The sequence below is a fragment of the Neophocaena asiaeorientalis genome, unplaced genomic scaffold, assembly GCF_003031525.2.
Source record: "Neophocaena asiaeorientalis asiaeorientalis breed wild unplaced genomic scaffold, Neophocaena_asiaeorientalis_V1.1 scaffold476, whole genome shotgun sequence".
Classification (NCBI taxonomy): Eukaryota; Metazoa; Chordata; class Mammalia; order Artiodactyla; family Phocoenidae; genus Neophocaena; species Neophocaena asiaeorientalis.
The window spans coordinates 5,134,926-5,157,727 of NW_020172178.1; positions in this window are offsets into that span (position 1 = coordinate 5,134,926).

Sequence of the window (22,802 nt, forward strand, 5' to 3'; positions counted from 1 at the left end):
CCCTCGGGAGACGTGTCCATAGGAAACTGGGAATGTGAACTGATTTGGATAAAGGGTCTTTGCCGATGATGTGAAATTAAGGATCTTGGATTCTATGAGACATCCTTGATTATGTGGTGGAACCAATTCAATGACAAGTGTCCTTATGAGAGGAAGGCAGAGGGATCTTCGAGACGTTATGAAAAAGGGGACAGAGATTGGAATTGTGCTGTTACAAGCCAAGGAACACCTGGAGCCACCAAAGCTGGGGGAAGCCAAGAATGGATGCTCCCCGAGAGCCTTCAGAGAGTCCACAGCCCTGCACCTTGACATTGGACTTCTGGCCTCCAGAACTGCGAGAATAAAGTTCCGTTGCTTTAAGCTTCCCAGTTTGTCATCATCTGTGTGGCAGTCCTAGGAACGAACCCACCTAGGTTGTAAGAATATATGATTTTTAGATCAGAGAGCAGAACAAAGTGAGGGTTTTATTTTATTTTTTTAACATCTTTATTGGAGCATAATTGCTTTACAATGGTGTGTTAGTTTCTGTTGTACAACAAAGTGAATCAGCTCTGTGTATAAATATATCCCCATATCCCCTCCCTCTCGAGCCTCTCTCCCACCCTCCCTATCCCACCCCTCTAGGTCATCGCAAAGCACCGAGCTGATCTCCCTGTGCTATGTAGCTGCTTACCACTAGCTATATACGTTTGGTAGTGTATATATGTCAATGCTACTCTTTCACTTTATCCCAGCTTATCCTTCCCCCTTCCCATGTTCTCAAGTCCATTCTCTACGTCTGCATCTTTATTCCTGTTCTGCCCCTAGGTTCTTCAGAACCATTTATTTTTTAGATTCCATACATATGTGTTAGCATACAGTATTTGTTTTTCTCTTTCTGACTTACTTCACTCTATGACAGACTCTAGGTCCATCCACCTTACTGCAAATAACTCAATTTCATTTCTTATTAAGGCTGAGTAATATTCCATTGTATATATGTGCCACACCTTCTTTATCCATTCATCTGTCGATGGACACTTAGGTTGCTTCCACGTCCTGGCTATTGTAAATAGTGCTGCAATGAGCATTGAGGCACATGTCTCTTTTTAAATTATGGTTTTCTCAGGGTATATGCCCAGTAGTGGGATTGCTGGGTCATATGGTAGTTCTATTTTTATTTAAATCTACGAATGAACAATAATTGCTGCAGAGGGTGTGGAGAAAAGGGAACTCTCTTGCACTGTTGGTGGGAATGTAAATTGATGCAGCCAGTATGGAGAACGGCATGGAGGTTTCTTTAAAAAGTGAGGGTTTTAAATAAAACAGTTACTACCTTAAATAGACTCATCCCCAGTAGAAAAGCTCGAGCATTATGTATGATTTATATGTGCAATGCTTTTACTGAACAATATTAAATGAAGCTTATGTTAACAAAAGTCTGAGTCAACCTATGTAACAGGAGAAGCTAGGCCCGGCGTTGTAACATCCGGCCTCTACTTAGAACAATACTGTGACAATACCTTTGTCCACTTTTCACCTGTGGAAACTGAGGCTCAGGAAGCTGCAGTGATGCTTCTAAACCCCATCACTCAGGAGCAGCAAATTTGTGGTGGAATCCCAGGCCTTCCGATTCAACAGCTTCTTACCATGTTACAGGAGCTGCACCCCACCAGCATGACTTTTACAGTGCTAGTAAATAGCTTATATTTCTATCCTGAATTTCTAAAAGATAGTATGTCTGAGAGAAAGAGGGTCTGATCCAAAGAAATCAATGTAGTCAACTAACGTAAACATGCCCCACTCTTGAGAAAATCCAGTTTCCAAGCCCCAACCTTGAAATCCAGAAGCTCTGTTGTCGCCTTTCTGTCTTGTCCATACAAGACCAAAGGTTAGCGCCTCTTTTAAAGATTTCTTTCATGAAGAATCAGCTAAAATGATGGCAGAGCTTCAAAATTGCTCCAAGATGGTTCTGAAGTCTTTGTGTGGACAACTTTTCCATTCGGTGGTAAAACTGGAAAGCTTTATCACTCTTTTATAACTTTCCATATAATTTTTATGAAACCAAACAGCCAGCATCAAAGACTGTGGGCTGAAATCGTGCCTGTGATCATAACCAAGGATCAGAATCCAGTCCTGAGGATGGGAAGGCTCACATCTGGCACATGGCCTCCCCAGATGACTTGGCCAGAGAACACAGCCCAGGAGCAGGCAGATGCAGGAGGAGCCTCGAATTTAATAACCGTGCTCGGGTACCAAACCCAGCCATGAAGATGGAGGTGCTGAAACATGCACCCTGCATCCCCACTCCCTGCGTATCCATGGACCAGGAGGTATCATGAAAGAGAAACAGAACTTGGAGGCAGATCGACAGCAGGGGTCAGCCAGGAGGTCTACCACCTCGTTGAGCAGCTACAGATGCTGAGGCCCCTGATGGCCCCCAGTGCTCTGTGCAACACTATGTAAAGGATGCAGAAAAGAGTGCAGAGTCCGCAGGTGGTCCATGCAGGGTCCAAACTCACCCTTGCCCTCTTTTCAGCTGAATGACAGTGGGTGAGACATTTCACCTTTTCAGCTTCAGTGACGACCAACTGCACAAGGCAACTGTACTACCACCAGGCAGGGCTGACTCTAGGGTTAGAGAAAAAGTGTGTCAATTACTAGATACCATAAATGGTGGCTGTTATTGTTAGGAACATGGAATAAGGGGAAATATCCATCTGATAGTTGAGGTAGTTGGCTTTTGAAGTCAGAGGCACCTGGATTGAGTTCTGGCTCTATCAGTAATTGTTAAGTTGAGAACAAGTTATTTTGCTTTTCTGGGACTCTGGTGTCTCAGCTGTGAAGTGGGAGGGTGTAGCAGTACCTACCTGTAGTGGGTTGAATGGTGCCTCATCGCCGGAAGATAGCCCCACCAGAACCTGTGAATTGATCTTATTTGGAGAAAAGTTCTTTACAGATGCTACCAAGTGAAGGATCTTGAGATACCCCCCTGGCTTATCCAGGGTGGCCCCAAATCCAATGACAAGTGTCCTTGTCAGAGAAAAGGTAGAGGGGGTTACACACCAACACAGAGGGGAAGCCCACGTGAAGATGGAGGCATACACCAGAGTGGTGTGTCTACCATTCAAGGAACAAGGATGACCAGCGGCCACCAGAAGTTGGGAGACAGGCATGGACCAGATTCACCCTCAGAGCCTCCAGAAGGAGCCAACACTGCTGCCACATTGATGTTGGACTTCTCTTTCCTGAACCGAGTGAGAATCAATTTCTGTGACTTCAAGCCCCTCAGTGTGTGTTCATTTGCTACAACAGCCTTAGCACAGAGCCTGGCCCACGAGAAGCCCTCCTGGACATCAGCCTGCAGAGTCGACAGAAGGGCAGTATCTTAGCCTTCATGGCGCAAACCAGGAAAATACACACCCACAGGCCTCCCCAGCCACACACAGGTGGTTCCCCAGGGCCTCAGAGGAACTTGCTTGTCTAAGACCTCACCATATGTCAAGTGGAGTCAAGAGAACCATCCTGATTTTGTAGCTGTGAAGGCAGTATGGTGAAGGGCACATAAGCAGCAGAGCTGGGACGCAAGCTTATTTCAAATCCTGACCATCAATCAAGTAGGTTTTTTCTTCCTTTTGCTTTGATTTGCTTAGGTTGAAAGAGGTGTGTGTGTGCGTGTGTGCGTGTGTGTGTATTTTAAGGATTGTACAGAAATTCTTTGCCCTTTTGACAAGTCCCCTAAGATATCAGTCTCTACCTGGGACACCCTGGTTTTTCAACAAAGCTGGAATTGTCTCACGTTTGTCCCAAGCGTCCTGAAACGGCATTCTCAGAATACTCTTGTAAAGTTAGCTGTAATTTACCTTAATGGATGGAGAAGGGAAAGTTTGTACACATCCTTCTGCAGTTGTTGAAAGAGGAGTCAAGTTCTAAACACACACCTGCAAACACATGCACTTGTGCACACACACATACACACCTGGGCACACACAGTCACTCACTGCCACTCTGAAGTTAGGGATGGGGTCTCTGACACCAATCTTTGAGATGCAAATTTAAAACCGCAAGTGGGCATTGCCAGATGTACTGTATCCTTCAACCAACCTGTCTGAACAAGAGTGGAAGCTCTTATAATAGCTGTGAAGGTTCCCAAGGCTGTTCCAGGAAGGACGTGGAGTGTGTCTCAAGGCAGGGGAACATCCACCCACTCGGTATCCCCCTTGCACATGTCTGGCCCACGACGCCGACCTCTCTGCACCCCTGCCTTTACCTGGGAGGGTACAGGCAGCCTCTCCTGCATCCCCCACCTCTGTAATGACACGGCAGGAGGTGTGAGCACCACGCAGCACCTCCCGGAATGAAAGCAAGACTCAGGAAGCCAGGGGTGCCTGTGGGTGAGCACGTGCCTGACCAGGTGGAGCGGGGCTGTCGTTACTGCCCCAGTCATCGTGGTTGAGAGGCCAGCACTCCGAGAGCCATGTCCCTCCAGGACATCCGGTGCACTCTGCCGTGCGCCATGGGGAGTTTTGCCAGCATCTCTGGACACCAGGTTGTTGCTGATCTCCAGGCCCCATGTGCCATTCCTCTTTCTCATGAAAGATGAAGATAAAGACCCTGGACAAGCTTCCTCTGTCCTTCCCACCCCATCCCCACCTGCCTTTCCCACCTCCAGGGAATCTGGGTAGCATCCAGAGATGCCCGCTGTGTGATTTTAGCCCAGACCTCAGGGCCCCCTGCAGACCCCGCCCCCCCGGTGAGGCGTCGTGATCCATCGAGCTCTCTGTCTCCGCACAGGAAAATTTCACTTCCCTCACCCTCTTCCAGAAAGTTCCTTCCTCCTCCACCTTCTCCTCCCAAACATGCCCTAGAAGGCATGTGGGACCAGTTCACTCTTGCACAATAAACCCCTGCAAAGAAAGCCAGAGCCCTATCCCCCATGCCTGCCGCCATGAGATCTGGACACCTCTCACCCAGGCCCAGCTGTGCTGCCTCTCCAGCCGGTCAGGGGTGACCCAGCCACCAGCCCGGGCTCCGACGGTGGACAGCACAGCACCATCCTTGTACGGTGGGTCACACCAGGGGGGTGAGCATGGTAGACACAGGCACCCCCCCTGCTCCCTGTGTCCACACCCATCCTCCCCCAACTAGAGCTTCATCCTTTTGGTCTGATTTTTCTTCTCTTGGGAGTTTCACTCCCTCCTCCTCTTGGTTGGAGCCCCTTGTTCTGAAGGGTCTTGGGTAGGTTTGGGTTTGACACCCAGCTGTGCTGTTTTCCAACTGTGTGATCTTCAGAAAGTCAGTCTCTCTGTGCCTCAGCTTCGCCCTCAATGAAGTGGGTAGAACACTGTCACCTTGAAGAGGTGCTGAGAAGATGCATAATAGGACAAATGGCGTGGAACGTCTGCCTACAGAAGCACTGATGCTGGCATGCCTGTTGGCTTCTTATCCGGTTGAACTTCACACCAACAGGCTTCTGGCATCTCCGTTTGAGAGACAAACAGCGACTCTGCAAGGGGAAATGAATGGCCCATGATGTGGAGCTGTGCACACATTGGAAAGGGCTTTGGGAATTAAGAGTTTACAGCTGTCGGGAGTTTACTGAAGCTCTAAGAGCACGAACAATGGAAACCCTCTAAGAGCATCTTCAGCACGTGGGTGCTGAGAACGATGGAGAGTAACCCTGGGCACCCACACCCACGTTGGAAGTCCAGCTTGAGAAGGGAGGGCACATGGAGGGGCCTCTGCATTGGGGATCAAGGCCAGTGTCACCCTCTGACCCACCGTGGGCCCCTGAACAAGCCATCACCCTCTCAGAGCCTCAGTGTCCCCTTGGGGGGGCCCTCCAGTGGTCCTTCCTGATGTATCTGTGAGTGAGTGACACATGTGCTCATGGACACGTGTCCTTGAACGTTCAACCAGGCATCACGGACATAATGAAGGATGGAGAAAGCCCAGGGTCTGTGGGAGCTCAGAGTGGGGCACCTCCCAACCAGAAGGGCTGGGAGGACCTCTCAGAGGAGGCTAAGCCAAGGGCTGAAGAACAGCAAGTTTTCCAGGGAAACATGGAAGCCCAGGGGAGCCCAGGCAGAACGACAAGGATGGCAAATCATGGCATATTCACTGACCACACCTGTTTTTGTGACTGCTAGCACCTGAAGCTCCCACCTGGATGGCGTCATCTCAGCTGTGTGACCTTGGGTGGCTTATTCAACTTTTCTGTGACTCAGGTTCCCCATCTACAACATGGGGACGATAGTAGTACGTACCTCAGAGGGTTGTGTATGACATTCAGACGCAGTAATCCACGCAGAGCCTGGGCAGGCTCGCCGAGTAGTGAGTCAGGTACGCAGTGTCACAAGCTACCAGATGCACCCCGACCCCTGCTCCTCCGGCCTCTCCCAGAATCTCCACGGGATGTCCCCGCTGGAGCAGGCTGGCCCACACGGCACTCGGGGAGGGTGAAAGGATGTCCACCGTTGTCTTTAGAAGCATCTGAGAGTGTCCTGCCTGCATTTTGCTCCGGCTATTTTATAAGCTTCTGGTGTCATACCCCTGACTCTTTCACTCCTGCACTGTCTTAGTCAACTCGGGAGCTGAAACATCAGTCGAGTTACATCAACTCTGGTTGATGTAACAAAACACAATCAACTGGGAGCTTAAACGACAGACATTTATTTCTCACAGTTCTGGAGACTGGAAGTCCAAGATCAAGGGGTCAGCAGATCCGGAGTCTGGGGAGATCTCTTCCTGGTTTGTAGACAGCTGCCTGGGTGGTGAGAAAGGGAAAGCTCTCACATCTCTCCTTATTCGGCATTAATCCCATCACCGGGACTCCACCCCATGGCCTCACCTAATCCTAATTACCTCCCAAAGGCCCCAGCTCCAAACATCACCACGTTGGGGATTAGGGTTCAACCTAGGACCTCTGCAAGGATGCGAACACCTGCCTCCATAGAGCGCACACGTCTTGTCCACCTCCTGCCTCCGCCTGGACTCCCTTTGCTTTTTGCTCCTTTACTTTTGCTTGCCTATTGCTGCCCTCTAAGAGCTTCTTGTTGGGAGAAATTCCAGACACCATGTCATCCAGGGGTGGAGGGAACCAGTGAAAGCAGACAGAGAAATCACAGTGAGACTTCACTGGGTTTACATCTCAGAGATGTTTTTCTCATCCCCAAACAGTGACTGAGGGCTGAGCATGTTCAGAGTCCTGTGTGGGTCCCCAGGACACAGAAGTGAGCAAGGTGAATGAGACCCAGGCCTGGCCCTCAGGGAGCTCAGATGTAGTGTGGACACACCCAGGAAACAAGCATGACAGAGCAGGTGAGAGATGGTGGGATGGAAGCTTGGCTGGACCTCCCCCAGATCCAGGCAGCAGGCCCTGCTTTAGGAGCTCACCTGAGCCAGTCCTTGCTGGCAGAGGGTGCTTACCGAGGAATAGCAGCATTTCAGTCAATGGCCAGACCCAGCCAGCAGATATACTACCTTTGGTTTAGAGTGTTCAAAAATGTTCAGTTCACTTATGGTTACCAAAGGGGAAAGGGGAGGGAGAAATTAGAATTTAGGGATTAACAAATACACACTACTATGTATAAAATAGATCAATAACAAGGACCTACCATATAGCACAGGGAACTATATTCAATATCTTGTAATAGCCTAGAATGGAAAAGAATCTGAAAAAGAATATGTATATACACACACACATATATGTATAACTGAATCACTTTGCTATACACCTGAAACTATCCCAACGTTGTAAATCAACTATACTTAAAAAAAAAAAGTCAGATGTCATTTGACAAAAATCAGATTTCACATAAGATCTGACAGCACAGGCCCTTCCCAGCTACATGTCCTCAGTCAACTGGAGCTAAACAGTAGCCATCCCACTTAGACAAGACATGCCCCCTCCAGTCTGGCAGACTCCCCGCCCCACCCACTCCAGTTAGCTTATTCCTCCCGCCCGGCTCCTGTAGACATTTGAGTGGGCAGCCTCTGGTATCACAGATTTCAGCAGTGTCATTAACCAATTTCTGTTGGTTTTATTAACCATGTCACCATGTGACTGTTCTCCAGGGAAATACCCCCAGAAGTCCCAGGATCCACTTTCCTTTGTACAGAAGAAACACGCTGGCCAGAAGGGCATAGGGACTGAGCCTGCTTCCCGTGTTCGCTTTATGTTTAATTGAACTGCACAGCAATTCATCAAAGTAGGTGCTGGTCTCGTGTCACAATACTCAAAGCACAGTTCGGAGGAGTTGGAAGACTTGCCCAAGGTCATCGGCCAGTAGGAGTCAGAGCCTGGATGGGACCCAGGAGTTCTGTCTCCATGTCCGGCAATTTTCCACCACATCACAAGGGCTGCCACCCATGTAGAAAGGAGAGCCTGCAATCCAAGGACATTCCAAACCACAGAGGGTCCAGTGTCACCCAACTGTCCCCAGCAGAGCAGTCAGCTGATGTTCAAATGATTTTCATCTGTTCCACAAATACTTCTCTGAAACTCCAAAAGTTTAAAGTAGTGTATATAGGAAAAACTTCTCTTTCACGCACACACACACACACACTGACTTGTTTGTTAAAATACACTCAAGCATCACCAGCCCCTCCAGCCTGGAGACAGCCCGGCAAGCATCAGCCCGGGGCTGCCAAAGGGACTTTTGTTTCATATTAAGCCAATCTGGTCTAGATCAGAGACAAGGCTGGGATAATGTCTCCAAATGAAAAAGCACAATCTTCGAACAGAATCTCCCAATCAACAGTCATCAAGAGGCCGGGGACTGGGGGTCTGAGGTCATGACATGTGCGGCATCCGATCACAGCAGGGAGAAGAGAAGATATCGGAGGGGAAATGATGATCCTTTGTGATGACCTCAGATTTGGAGAGCATCTCTCCTCTCAGGGACAACTGCAGAATGAGTGAGTCACTCATTCAGCCCTCGGCCTGGTTCAGGGTGTGCGAGATGACAAAGGCCCAGCCCCTTCCTGCAGGAAGTCCTGGTGTGCAGGGAAAAGAAAGGCACAGAAATGAGGGATGGCAAAAAACTCCTCCCAAACGTGTCCTCCCCTTCGTGCCTTTAAACAGCCGCCATCAGGAATGCAAATTGGTGCAGCCACTGCAGAAAACAGTATGGAGATTCCTCAAAACCTAAAAATAGAGCTACCATATGATCCAGCAATCCCACTGCGCCCTATTCACAATAGCCAGGACATGGAAGCCACCTAAATGTCCATCAACAGAGGAACGGATAAAGAAGATGTGGTACATATATACAATGGAATATTAGTCATAAAAAGGAATGAAATAATGCCATTTGCAGCAACATGGATGGACCTAGAGATTATCATCCTAAGTGAAGTAAGTCAGACAGAGAAAGACAGATATCGTATAATATCTCTTATATGTGGAATCTAAAAACACAGATACAAATGAACTTATTTACAAAACAGAAATAGACTCACAGACAGAAAACAAACTTATGGTTACCAAAGGGGAAAGGAAGTGGGGAGGAATAAATTCAGAGTTTGGAAATAGCAGATGTTATATATAAAATAGATAAACAACAAAGTCCTACTGTACAGCACAGGAAACTATAATCAATACCTTGTAATAACCTATAATGGAGAAGAATCTGAAAAAATTCATATATATATATATATATATATAAGAATCACTTTGCTATACACCAGAAACTAACATCACATTGTAAATCAGCTATACTTCAATTTAAAAAATAACTAGGGCTTCCCTGGTGACACAGTGGTTGAGGGTCTGCCTGCTGACGCAGGGGACGCAGGTTCGTGCCTGGTCCGGGAGGATCCCGCATGCCGTGGAGCGACTAGGCCCGTGAGCCATGGCCGCTGAGCCTGCGCATCCGGAGCCTGTGCTCTGCAGCAGGAGAGGCCACAACAGTGAGAAGCCCGCATACCACACAAAAATAAATAAATAAATTAATTAATTAATTAAATAAATAAAATTTAAAAAAGTAAATTAACTGCCACCATCCACCCAGGAAGGTCCAGCCCTGGTGTCACACCTGAATCTTCTGTCTCCAGCACCATCCACTTCCAAGCCAGAGGGACCCAGCCAACCTCCGGAACAGATTTCTATTCCTGCTGCCCCGCACCTTCTCTACCTCCCAGCCCGCACCTTCGTCAGGGCCACCAGCGTCTCTCACCTGGCCTCCCTGCTCCCATCCCCCAAACCAGCCTCCAAGAAACCTATCAGGGTCTGCAGTCAGATTTCCTCCAGCCTCTGACCCTTCAGTGACTTCCCAACACTCATGCAACAACATGGAAACCCCCCTGCACACATGCTCAGCCCCTACCCCCTGCACCCAACTCATGGCTCCCTGCACTCACAAGGGTCAGTCGCCCATACCCCTCGACTGTGCCTGTTCCGGCTCTTCTCACCCATGGCCTCCACCCTTCCCAGTCCCCCAGCCTGGGTGCCTTTCCTGGGCTCTCCAATCTTCCTGATGCTTCTGACCTCTCGAACCCTCCATCAGTGGGCTTCTTCTCCTTGAAGAAGCCTCCCTTGCCCACCCTACGTGAAGGAAATATTTATCCTAGCATCTCTTTCATGTCATAATGATCCTTATCACACTTTGGGAGGGGAGTTTATTTGTGTGTGTGTGTGTGTGTGTGTGTGTGTGTGTGTGTGTGTGTGTGTTTCTTCCTCACTAGACTAGAAGCTCCTTGAGGACAGGAACATGGTTTGATTTTACAGTCCAGGGGTGTTTAGAACAGTCATAGTAATAGAATCTTGGAACTGAGAGGGAACTCACCCAGTTATTTTGTTCCTTTTTATGGCATGAGCTACACGAATCCCCTTTGCAGCTCCTTAGAAACAGCTAAACATCATGTGCTTGGTTGCTTCCCATGACAAGGAACTCATGCTCTCTCAAGACAGCTGACCCCATCCTTGAATGACTTTGATTATTAAGAAGGTCTTCCTCATCTGGAGCCAAGATTTATATTCTGCAGCTTCTGCTCCCTGGTACTCAACCTGTCCTTTAGGGCCTTTCAGAATAAGCTGCTTCTCTATCCCCTTCAGTGGCACTCCAGGTGTTTGAAGACAGTGGGCTAGTTCCTCTTGAGTTTTCTCAAAGGGAATATCTCAGGTCCTCTAACTCCTCCTCATATAACTTCTTTTGGAAATCTTGAACACCCTTGGCCTCATTCCCCTGTACCTGCTTATGTTTCCTTACAACACCTTAACTGGCTAAAGCCAACAGTCCAGTCATGGTCTGAGTAGCATAAAGTAGAATTTTTACCTCCCTCATCCTAAGTACTATACTACTGTTATTGCAACCAAACCATAAACTGCTTTGGTGCATGTCTGTAGTTAGGTTTCCAAGAAGTGACTCTGAGGTGAAGATTCATGGGCTAGGGATTTACTACAGGAATCTCCCAGGAGAAACTAGCAAGAGAGTAAGGGAAGGAACCCAGGAATGCTGGGAAGCCCCATGAAGGGCAGCTCCAGACTGACTCTGAAGGGGGTTCCCAACTCTGACACCAGTCTGTCATTGGCTAAGGAAACCCCAGCGTGTTGTAACCTCCCAGGCTGTTCCTATTCTCTTCCTGGGATGTCAAGGTAGCTCTCATAGCCTGAGGGCAGTCCCTAAAGAGAGGCACAGGTGTAGCAGGTCAGAAGCCAAAGCATATGGAAGCAAAGGGAAGGGTGGGTCTGAAGGATGCAAGCAGGGCATCAACAAGGTCCACGCTGGAGTGCCGCCCAGCTTATATCTCCCAATTGTCCATCCACCCCCCTCAGTCTTTTTCTCCCTAATTCCCCCTAAGCTCCCCCTTTTCAGTCTGTTCTTGAGCTGTTTTCATTTTAGACACAAGTACATGACCACATGTTCGTCCTTGCATCTTTTAAATTTCAGTGCCTGCTTTAGCGAGTCAATATAACATTGAAACTTGTCTCTGTCATCTGGTATATTCATTATCCTCTTTGTCCCATCTGCAAATCTGATTCAGATTCAACTACCTTGTATTGAATGTCTACTATTTGCACAACACTACATGTAGCCTTTCTCTCATATATGTATATCTTTATTTGAGATGTGACCCTCCTGTTCTCCCTCTGAGTCCATGAAGAACATTGCCCTTTGTGACTCAGAACCTACCTTTGACCACAGCTGATCCAAGGTAAGAGGACTCCACCCAGGACGAGAACACACCACAAAGAAATCATGAGGAATTGTTAAAGGATTTAAAGATCCATCATGGGGACTCCCCTGGCAGTCCAGTGGTTAAGGCTCCGCACTCTCAATGCATGGGGCACAACCTCAATCCCTGGTTGGGGAACTAAGATCCCACATGCTGCACGGTGCAGCCAAAATAATAATAATAAATAATAAACATCTAACATGATCTGTAAGATAAAGATGCTACTCAATCCAATAGGAAGCATAGCATAGGTACTAGAGACCATAAGAAGTGGTGGGACCTTTCTCCAACACAGAATGGCCTTCTGGAAAGCCTGTGATGATGGAATTTCAACAGTGATGAATGGGAGATAGGCAGCCTCTTTGCCATCTCTCCAACGTGATTTTTCCATCCATAAAATGAGGATAATATTAATTGTGCCTACTTTATAAGGTCGTCCTGAGGACTAGATGAGACAATTGCTTTGTGAAAGATGCTGTAAAGACCCTGAAATGCTCTGTGCGCAGCAGGCAGTGATGACAATGTAACTGACATTTCCTACATCTACCTGAGTCACGGGCTCTCTTACTCTATTTTAAATTTCCTTTTCTGAGGCCAGTTTTTTTTAATGTCCCCTTAATAACTGGTTTTGAATTCAAATAAGAGAAAGGAAACAAGTGGATAAATTTAGAACAAAAGAAAAAAAAAAAGGATTGTTTAACCCTGGATTATACTCATGAAGTTGTCAAACAAATCCCATGTCATAGACTCTGACAGACCCCACGTTAATTTCTAAGGTCAGTGTTGAAAACAACAACTTTCTAATGAGGTTGAAAACATGTAATAATTCTCCAGGCAATTAAATGAATATCATCCACTTTATCTCACGCTGAATTTGTCATTTTCAACATTTCTTCTAAAGGGTAGAATAACTCTGTTGGATCCGATGATATTTCCCCCAATTGGATGGTATCCCAAAAGTCACAGGACCCTAGAATCTCAGCGAGGACATAAGATGTCATCTAGTCTGAATCTCTCATTTCAGGATGGAGCATTTTGGATGCAGAGAGAGGAAGGGGACTGCCCGTGGCCACAGTAGTAGAACCAGGGCTAGAACCTACACATGCGTTGTAGACCTTTTATGAATTGAAAAGGCAGTGACCTGGATAAGCACAGGGTTTAAAGCTACTTCAAGACAATTCAAAAGCTCACTGGGCAAGGTGCTCAGCCCTCTAACGGCCTGTGGCCTTCACTTGTGAATCAGAAGGAAGTTAATGCCAAAGCAACCTTGAAAAAGAAGAACAAAGTTAAAGGGCTCACGCTTCCTGATTTCAAAACTTACTACAACATTACAGTAATCAAGACAGTGTGGTACTGGTACAGGGATAAACATATATATATATATATATATCAATGGACTAGAAAGGAGAACCCTGAAATAAAGCCTTTCATTTACGGACAATTGGTTCTTTACAATCAAATTGAGAAAAAATAGTCTTTTCCCCAAACAATGCTGGGACAACTGTATATCCACATGCAAAAGAATGAAGTTGGACCCCTTTCCTCACACATATACAAAAATCAACTCCAAAATGGATCAAAAACTAAATGTAAGGGCTAAAATTATAAAACTTTTAGAAGGAAATGTCAGAATAGATCTTTGTGAGCTTAGGTTAAGCAATGTTTTCTTAGATATGACAACAAAAGCACAAAAACAAAGGCACAAAAGCACAAGCAACAATAGGAAAAAAATAGATAAACTGGACTTCATCTAAATTTAAAACTTTTATGCTTCATAGGATATCATCAAAAATTGGAAAGGCAGCCCACAGAATGGGAAACATTATTTACAAATCACATATTTGATAAGGGGTTTTAATCCAGAACGTACAACTCACTCTTACAACTCTGTAATAAAAACATACATAACCTAACTTAAAAATGAGCAAAGGATCTAAACAGACATTTCTCCACAGAAAATATACAAATGACCAATAAGAACATGAAAAAATGCTCAATATTGTTAGTCATCAGTGAATGCAAATCAATACTACAATGCAGCACCACTTCACACACACTAGGATGGCTGGAATCAAACGGATGGACAATAACAATTGTTGATGAGGATACAGAGAACTCCCATCATGGGTGGAAACGTAAAACAGAGCAGCCCCTTTGGAAAAGAGTTTGACACTCTCTCAGAATATTAAACACAGAGTTACTGTAGGATTCAACAATTCTACTCCTAGGTATACACCCAAGAGAAATGAAAACGTACATTCTCACAAAGCTTGTACATGAATGTTCATAGAAGCATTATTCATTGCCCATATTTCAAAGGTGGAAACATTCAAATGTCCATCACCTGATGAATGGATGAATAAAATGTGGTGTAGCCACAAAAAGAATATTATTTCGCAAAAAAAAAAAGGATGAAGTTCTGATACATGCTACAACATGGATGAGCCTTGAAAACATTATGCTAAATGAAAGAAGCCAGTCACATACGGCCTCATATTGTATGATTCCACTTTTTTTGCAATGGCAAAAACAGGCAAATTATATAAAGACAGAAATAGATTAATAGTTGCCAACAGCTAGCAACAGGAGATGAGGGCTGTTGATAGGGTAGAGTTTCTTTTTGGAGCAAAAATGTTCTAAATTGAGATTGTGATGGTGATTGTACAACTTTGTAAATACACTAAAAATCATTGAACTCTACATGTCAAATGAGTGAATTTTACGTATGTGAATTATACCTCAAAAAGTTTTTTAAAAGGAAAGGGATAAATTTAAACATTCATTTATTCATGATTCAACATTCATTGAATGACTGCTATGTTCTAGGTTCTGGGATACAATAATGAATCCACCCTATATTCTATTGGATGAAAGAGACAAGAAGCAGTAAACAAAGTACGTGGGCCAAATCCCACTTATTGTCTGTTTCTGTAAATAAAGTTTTATTGAAACACAGCCATGTTCATCCATCTATGTATTGTCTGTGGAGGTTTTCCTACCACAACGGCAGAGACCATATAGCCCACAAAGCTGAAAATATTTGCAGGCAGGCTTTGTTTTATTGCACTTCACAGATACTGCATTTATTGTAAATTAAAGTTTTGTGGCAACCCTGCATCTAGCAAGTCTGTTGCTGCCATTTTTCCACCAGCACTTGCTCACTTCATGTCTCTGTGTTTTGGTAATTCTTGCCATATTTCAAACTTTTTCATTATTATTATATTTGTTATGGTGATCTGCAATCAGTGATCTTTGATGTTACTATCGTAACTGCAGATGTGGTGGAAATAGCAAGAGAACTAGAATTAGAAGTGGAGCCTGTAGATGTGACTGAATTGCTGCAATCTCTTGATAAAACTTTAATGGATGGATGAGCAAAGAGAGTGGTTTCTTGAGATAGAAACTACTCCTGGTGAAGATGCTGTGAAGATTGTTGAAATGACAGCAAAGGATTTAGAATATTCCATAAACTTAGTTGATAAATCAGAGGCAGGGTTTGAGAGTATTGACTCCAATTTTGAAAGAAGTTCTACTGTGGGTAAAATGCTATCACACAGCATTGCATGCAGCAGAGAAATTGTTCATGAAAGAAAGAGTCACTCGATGCAGCAAACTTCATCGTTGTCTTACTTTAAGAAATTGTCACGGCCACCCCAGTCTTCAGCAACTACCACCCTGATCAGCCAGCGACCATCAACGTGGAGGCCAGACCCGTCGCCAGCAAAAAGATTATGACTCACTGAAGGCTCAGGTGATGGTCACCATTTTTTAGCAATAAAGTATTTTTAATGAAGGTATATACATTGTTTTCTTAGACATAATGCTATTTCCCATGTAACAGACTACAGTATTATGTAAACATAACTTTTTTTTTTTTTTTTTTTTTTTTTTTTGTGTGGTACGCGGGCCTCTCACTGTTGTGGCCTCTCCCGTTGCAGAGCACAGGCTCCGGACACACAGGCTCAGCAGCCATGGTTCACGGGCCCAGCCGCTCCGCGGCATGTGGGATCTTCCCGGACCGGGGCACGAACCCGTGTCCCCTGCATTGGCAGGTGGACTCTCAACCACTGCGCCACCAGGGAAGCCCTAAACATAACTTTTAATGCACTGGGAAACCAAACTACTCTTGTGACTTACTTTATTGCACTATTCACTTTGCTGTGGCCGCCTGGTACCAAACCTGCAGTAACTCCAAGGTCTGCCTGAACTATCTGTCCCTTTAGAAAAAGTTTGCCAGCCCTTGTAGTAGAGTATCAGGTAAAGATACATGTTACAAGTTCATATAAAACAGGGTAAATGATAAGAAGTGGCTGGAGCTGCTATTTTAGGTAGGGGAAGAGAGAGGACTTTCTAAGAAGGTGGCATTGGAGACCCTAAATGAGGGTCTCCTCAAATCATGTGACCCTCTAGGTGAAAAGTGTTCCAGGAAGAGGGAACAGAAAGTGAAACCATTGGGGGCCAGTATAGCAAGACTGTGTCCCGGGAGCCAAATGAGCTACAGAAGCCAAATGGGGATGAGTCACACCTGGGAGCAACCTCCCCCAGACGGACGAGCCCATGACACCACCCAAGCCAGGAGATGGTAATGGCTGGGATAATTTCAGAAACTCTTAGGAAAGCAGACACATTTTACTTTGAGATGGGAGAGACTCTGAACCAAAAGAATCACCAACAGCCATTGATGAGAAGTCTGTTGGATAAAGCTATGCTTTAAAAAAAACCATCGCTATAGTATGTGTTAGCATATGGTATTTGTTTTCCTCTTTCTGAGTTACTTCACACTGTATGACAGACTCTAGGTCCATCCACCTCATTACAAATAAGTCAATTTCGTTTCTTTTTATGTCTGAGTAATAGTCCATTGTATCTAAGAAAAAAAAAATGGTCATGAAGAACCTAGGGGTAAGACGGGAATAAAGACACAGACCTACTAGAGAATGGACTTGAGGATATGGGGAGGGGGAAGGGTAAGCTGTAACAAAGCGAGAGAGTGGCATGGACATATATACACTACCAAATGTAAAATAGATAGCTAGTGGGAAGCAGCCGCATAGCACAGGGAGATCAACTCGGTGCTTTGTGAACACTTAGAGCAGTGGGATAGTGAGGGTGGGAGGGAGATGCAAGAGGGAGGAAATATGGGGATATGTATATGTATAGCTGATTCACTTTGTTATAAAGCAGAAACTAACACACCATTGTAAAGCAATTATACTCCAATAAAGATGTTTAAAAAAAAGGACAAAATGAAAAAAAAACATCGAGATCAACCCCACTAGTCAGTCAGGACCATGGAAACTACCAAAGACCATGTAAGGAGTGCTGCAGGGTGAGGCAGAGCAATGGCCATAGAGAACCTAAGTTAGAAAAGTAACTTTGTCATTTACTGGCTGTGTGATACAGGAATGGATTTATTTATATATGTTCTTATAATGGGGACTTGCTATCTTATCTCAGGTAAGGCACCTGCCCTTTCTGAGTCCCAACTTCCTCAGATATGAATGATAATATCCACTTCCCAATCTACACAATTGCCCATCTTGAGACCCAACATGAATGACTCCTCCGTCTGTGCTGTGGAAGCTGAAAAGGACTGATCGTCAGGGTGGCTGACAGTTTACACTCTTGAAGGCAACTCCTCTTGAGTCCCACAAGTCTCTGAGGTCAGTTGACAAATAAACGCCCCAAGTAGAGTCATGGGTGCGCTCTCCTGCCTAATTTAGGGTAAGAAAAACACAAATATCACCACTTCACATCTGCAAGCCTCGAACAATAAAATAAATTAACGCTCTGTAGGACACACTGAAAACTCCAATTGCATTTGTTTGCAAGGTCACTTTGGAGACAATGTCCAGAACGTTTCAGAAAAACATCTGGATCCTTGTGTCATTTCAAGGTATGGCCGTGCACTCTTTTCTATTTATCTAATACAGATTTGGGAGAATGAGAATGTCACCCTGCAGGCATTGCACCCCCCTAAACGGATCTGGTGACATTACAGAGCAGGAGATCTGCAGGGTGACGCTTGCATTGGTGAGTGAGCAAAGGGTTCGCCTCTCGTTGGGCAATTGGCATTTCAGAGATGCACACCCTGCAGTTATTTTAATAGAAATGAAGTTCACTGCTGCTGAGATGAAGAGGTCTAGAAGGAATTGCTCTGTCCACTCTGACTTGAAGAACTCTTTGGCACCAAAGTCTCCAGAGATGAACCCAACCCCCTTCAGCAAATGGCCTCACCACAAAATCCAATCTGACTCCGAGGGCCTCCTCCCTGCTCCAACAGAGAACAGCTGCATTCATCACTGGAAATTCTCCCCAACCTAAAAGATCGTGTCTCCTCCTTCTAACTTGCCTTCCACAAATCCACGATCCACTGGGAATCACGAGATCCAGGACGTATCCAGCTCATTCTTGTCCCCAGGCCGAAAACATTTTCTAAAGTGAAGGAATTCTTTGCCCAAAGGAAACCTTGAGTAGAATGTATCTGACCTGGAGATATAAGACAGATACAAATAGAGATGCTCTGGATAAATTGGTGGGTGTGGGGTTTCACCCCTGCCCCGCAAGTCTATGTTCCTCCCACTTCACTCCAGGGTCTATTGAGCACACACCACCCCCGCCCCGCCCCTCCCCAGGGATCCAGAAAGCACAATTTGAAAACTACAGTCAAACCTAATCCTTTCATTTTACAGGTGGGAAAACTGAGACCCAGGGAAGGACAATGTCTTGCTCAAAGGCCATGGCAATATCTGGTCCAGGTCCTAGTTCCATTCGTTGAGGAGTTGGCGTATATTTTCTGTAAAGGGACAGATGGTGAATATTTTCAGCTTTGAGGGCACATGGTCTCCACCACCACTGTAGAGCAAAAGAAGTCATCAACAATGTATAAACTAGTGGGCATGATTGGGTTCCAATCAAACTCTACAGAAACAAGTGATAATTCCTACACCCATGTTTATAGCGACATTATTCACAGTAGCCAAAGGTGGAAGCAACCCAAGTGTCCCTGGAAGGATGAATGGATAAACAATATGTGGCCTATCCATAAAACTGAATATTATTCAGCCTTAAAAAGAAAGGAAATTCTGATGATAATGGATGAACTTTGAGGACATTATGCTAAGTGAAATAAACCAGACACAAAAGGACAAATACTATAGGATTCCACTTATAAAAGGTACCTAGAGCAGCAAATTCATAGAGACTGAAAGTAGAATGGTGGTTGCCAGGGGCTGGGGGAGGGGGAATGAGGATTTAGAGTTTAATAGGTACAGAGTTTCAGTTTGGAAAGATGAAAAGTTCCGGAGGTGGATGTGGGGATGGTAGCACAATATAATGTAACTACACCACTGAACAGTACACTTGCAAATGGTTAAGATGGTAAATCTTATGTGTATTTTATCACAATAAAAAAATAACAATTAGAAAAAGTGATGGGCCAGATTTGGCCCATGGACTGTAGTGTACCAATCCCTGTGACAGTTCAGGCTACTTGTCTCTGGACAGAAAGGTGATCAGACAGCAGATAACACAGAGGATCATGGCTGTGCCAGGGGAGTGGGATGGGTAGCCATTGACCTTTAAAGTAGCTGCCATCCATTGAATCAAGAGGTCAATTGTGGGTCAAATAAAGTTAGACAGTGTCTAGAACCATCCACTTTCACCCACTCTGGCCACAGTCAGACTAAAGCCAGCAGTTTTCATGGCCTGGCAGAGTAATCAGAAATCAAGCTTCTCATCAGGCTGAGATTTGCATTTTCCATCCAAAAACCACCACTCAATGGCAGTATGCATTGGGGCAAGGATCTAGCACTCTGAGCCTCAGTTTCTCCATCTATAAAATGAATTTCTTGTACCATATGACCTCTTAGGTTAGATAATAAACCTACTGTGCTAAGTTATGCTAATATTTATGTTATAAAAAAATACATGCAGGGACATCCCTGGTAGTCCCGTGGTAAAGAATCCTCCTTCCAATGCAGGGGACACAGGTTCAATCCCTGGTCAAGGAACTAGGATCCCACATGCCATGGAGCCCACAACTACAGAGCCCACACGTCTTGGAGACTGTGCACCACAACTAAAGAGAGAAAACCCGCATGCCACAACTAAAGAGAAGCCCGCGCGATGCAGCGAAGAGCCCACGCGACACAACAAAAGATCCCACATGCTGCAACTAAGACCAGATGCAGCCAAAAAAAAAGAAAATAAATAAATAAAATAAATTAATATTTTTTTTTAAAAATATATGCAAAGAAACTACTATATGATAAAAGCTCGATAAGGGTTATCTAATTTCTTTCTGTTTGGGGGCCTTAAATTATCAATAACTAAAGAGTAGAGGACTCCCTGAAGGGAAAAGAAAAATGATAAAAAAAAAAAAAAAAAAAGGGAAGGAGAAAACAGCCATGGCTGCTGAGATGGAGCCATTTCTAGGAGTATAGAGAAAGATGGTGAACCTTGAATGTCGTGCAAAGATACTGGTTGTTATTATCAGCAAAGCACATGAAAATTTCTCCCTGAGAACAAAAAAAAATTTTTTCAGCTCAGAAAATGTGGTCAGTCAAAAGAGAAAGAAGTTTAAGTATCTGCCTGCTTCCTTTTTATTATGGACTAAATATTTGTGTTTCCCTAAATTCATATGTTGAAGCCCGAATCCCCAATGTGCTGGTATTTGGAGGTGGGGCTTTGGGGAGGTAATTAGGATTAGATGCAGTCATGAGGGTAGGGCCTTCATGATAGGATTAGTGGCTTTATAGGAAGAAGAAGAAAGAGATAACTCTCTGTCTTCCATGTGAGGACACAGTAAGAAGGCAACTGTCTATAATACAGGAAGAGTGCCCTCACCAGCACCTAACCATGCTGGCACCCTGATCTAGAAAGCTCTGCCTCCAGAAATGGAAGAAAATAAATTTCTGTTGTTTAAGCTACCTGGTCTATGATATTTTATGTCAGTCTGAGCAGACTAAGGTGCTCTCCCTGCCCAGAGTTTTAAAAAATATATATTTCAATAGCCAATTCCAGGGCCCCTGAAGTTTATTTCAATTTCCCTTCAGCTATAGAGACTTAGAGATAATGGTCAAGCAAACATGGAATTAGGGAGGTTTTAACATCTCTTCCATGAGCCAGGCTGTCAGAGAGAGGGCAGCTCCTAGGACAGGAGTATCTCAGATTGGGTTGCCCCAGGAGCAGACCCAATAGGAGAGAGAGGTAAGTGAGGCAGGGAAGAAAAGACATTCATGAAAAGGTTGTTATTAAGTCAGTTACCACTGTGGGCAACTAGCACTTAATCCTACTGGGAAACTGTGGGATCCAATGTAGAACATGTGCCTCAGAGCTACTACCCCAGATGCAGTGAGAGAGCTGGGGTATTTATACCCCCATGATGTCAGTCATTGTGGAAGTGGGTAGATACCAAGAGCAACACTACAATGAAACAGTGGTGTTGCCTCCTGTTCGTTTTATTTTTATACTTATTTCTTTTGAACACATTGCAATAGGGGAAGATCCTCTCTTCAAACTTACAAAGCCAAAGACTCCAAAGGATAAGACCAAAAAGCAGAGAAATGATAAATAATCAATTAACTAATTATTAATTCATTTCAATGATTACTTTCAGAACCCAACCATTAATCTAAGACTGAGGACTCACCCTGGACTTGTGCTCATCTCCCTGACCCTCCATGTCCAACCCGCTCCAGAACTTGGGCATTCAATCTTCTTCTTTTCTTTCCCATTCACTGCCACCTCTCCACACTCATGGCCCTTAGTCATGTCCTAACCAGTCTCCCTGCCTCTCTTCTTCCCTATCCCTACCCTGCAACCACCAGAGAGACCTTTAAAAAACGTGCATGTTATCAATTGTTCCCTGGCTTCACACTCTGATGGGGATGCAGGGTGATATACTATAGCCCTCCCGACTGACCCCAGCCCAGCACTCAGCTCCTCCCCCACCGGCCTGCAGGTAGCCCCCATTCCCAACTCTCACCCCTCCACACCACTGGCTCACTGTATCCCTCTGTCTGGATTTTCTTCCCTCTTCTTCCCTCCTCTCTTCACCCTGGAGGGTACAGCTCAGACCCAGAGGAAGCCCCTCTGGGTTCCTACAATATCCATGCCATGTCCAGCACTGCACTTAGGAAATCATATTTTGACAGTTCTGGAGGATTCTGTGCTCCTCTGGATGATCACAGGAATCCAACCTTCTCAAGCCTGAATCCCAGCCTCTGGTCCAAGTCTTAACCTCCAGCAGTGGTCCTGTCTCTGTGTCTGCAAAATACTCTCTGTCCCTGTATTCTAGCTTTGTTTTTCCCCTTTCCTTGCTGAGGGTGGGGGAAGACCCGTCTCTGACTGCCAGGACAAAAAGTAGAGACGCGTATTTGCTGGTCAGCTCTTTGAGTGCTCTTGTGGTACTTGGAAAGGAAATGATTCTGTCCCTAGCTAAATGTGACACTCAGTTAGCTAAACTTTGCTGCCTCCCAGGGACTTCCAGAGCTGGCCTGAGCAAACCAGACCCAGCTCTGAGCACTTCCAGCCAAGGGCCAGTCTTGCAGGCATGGGGGCTGGCTGTGGGGAGGCTCAGGCAGGCCGGTCCACCATACCTGCACACCACAGAGGTGACCACAGGCTGCAGGGCCAATTGTAAA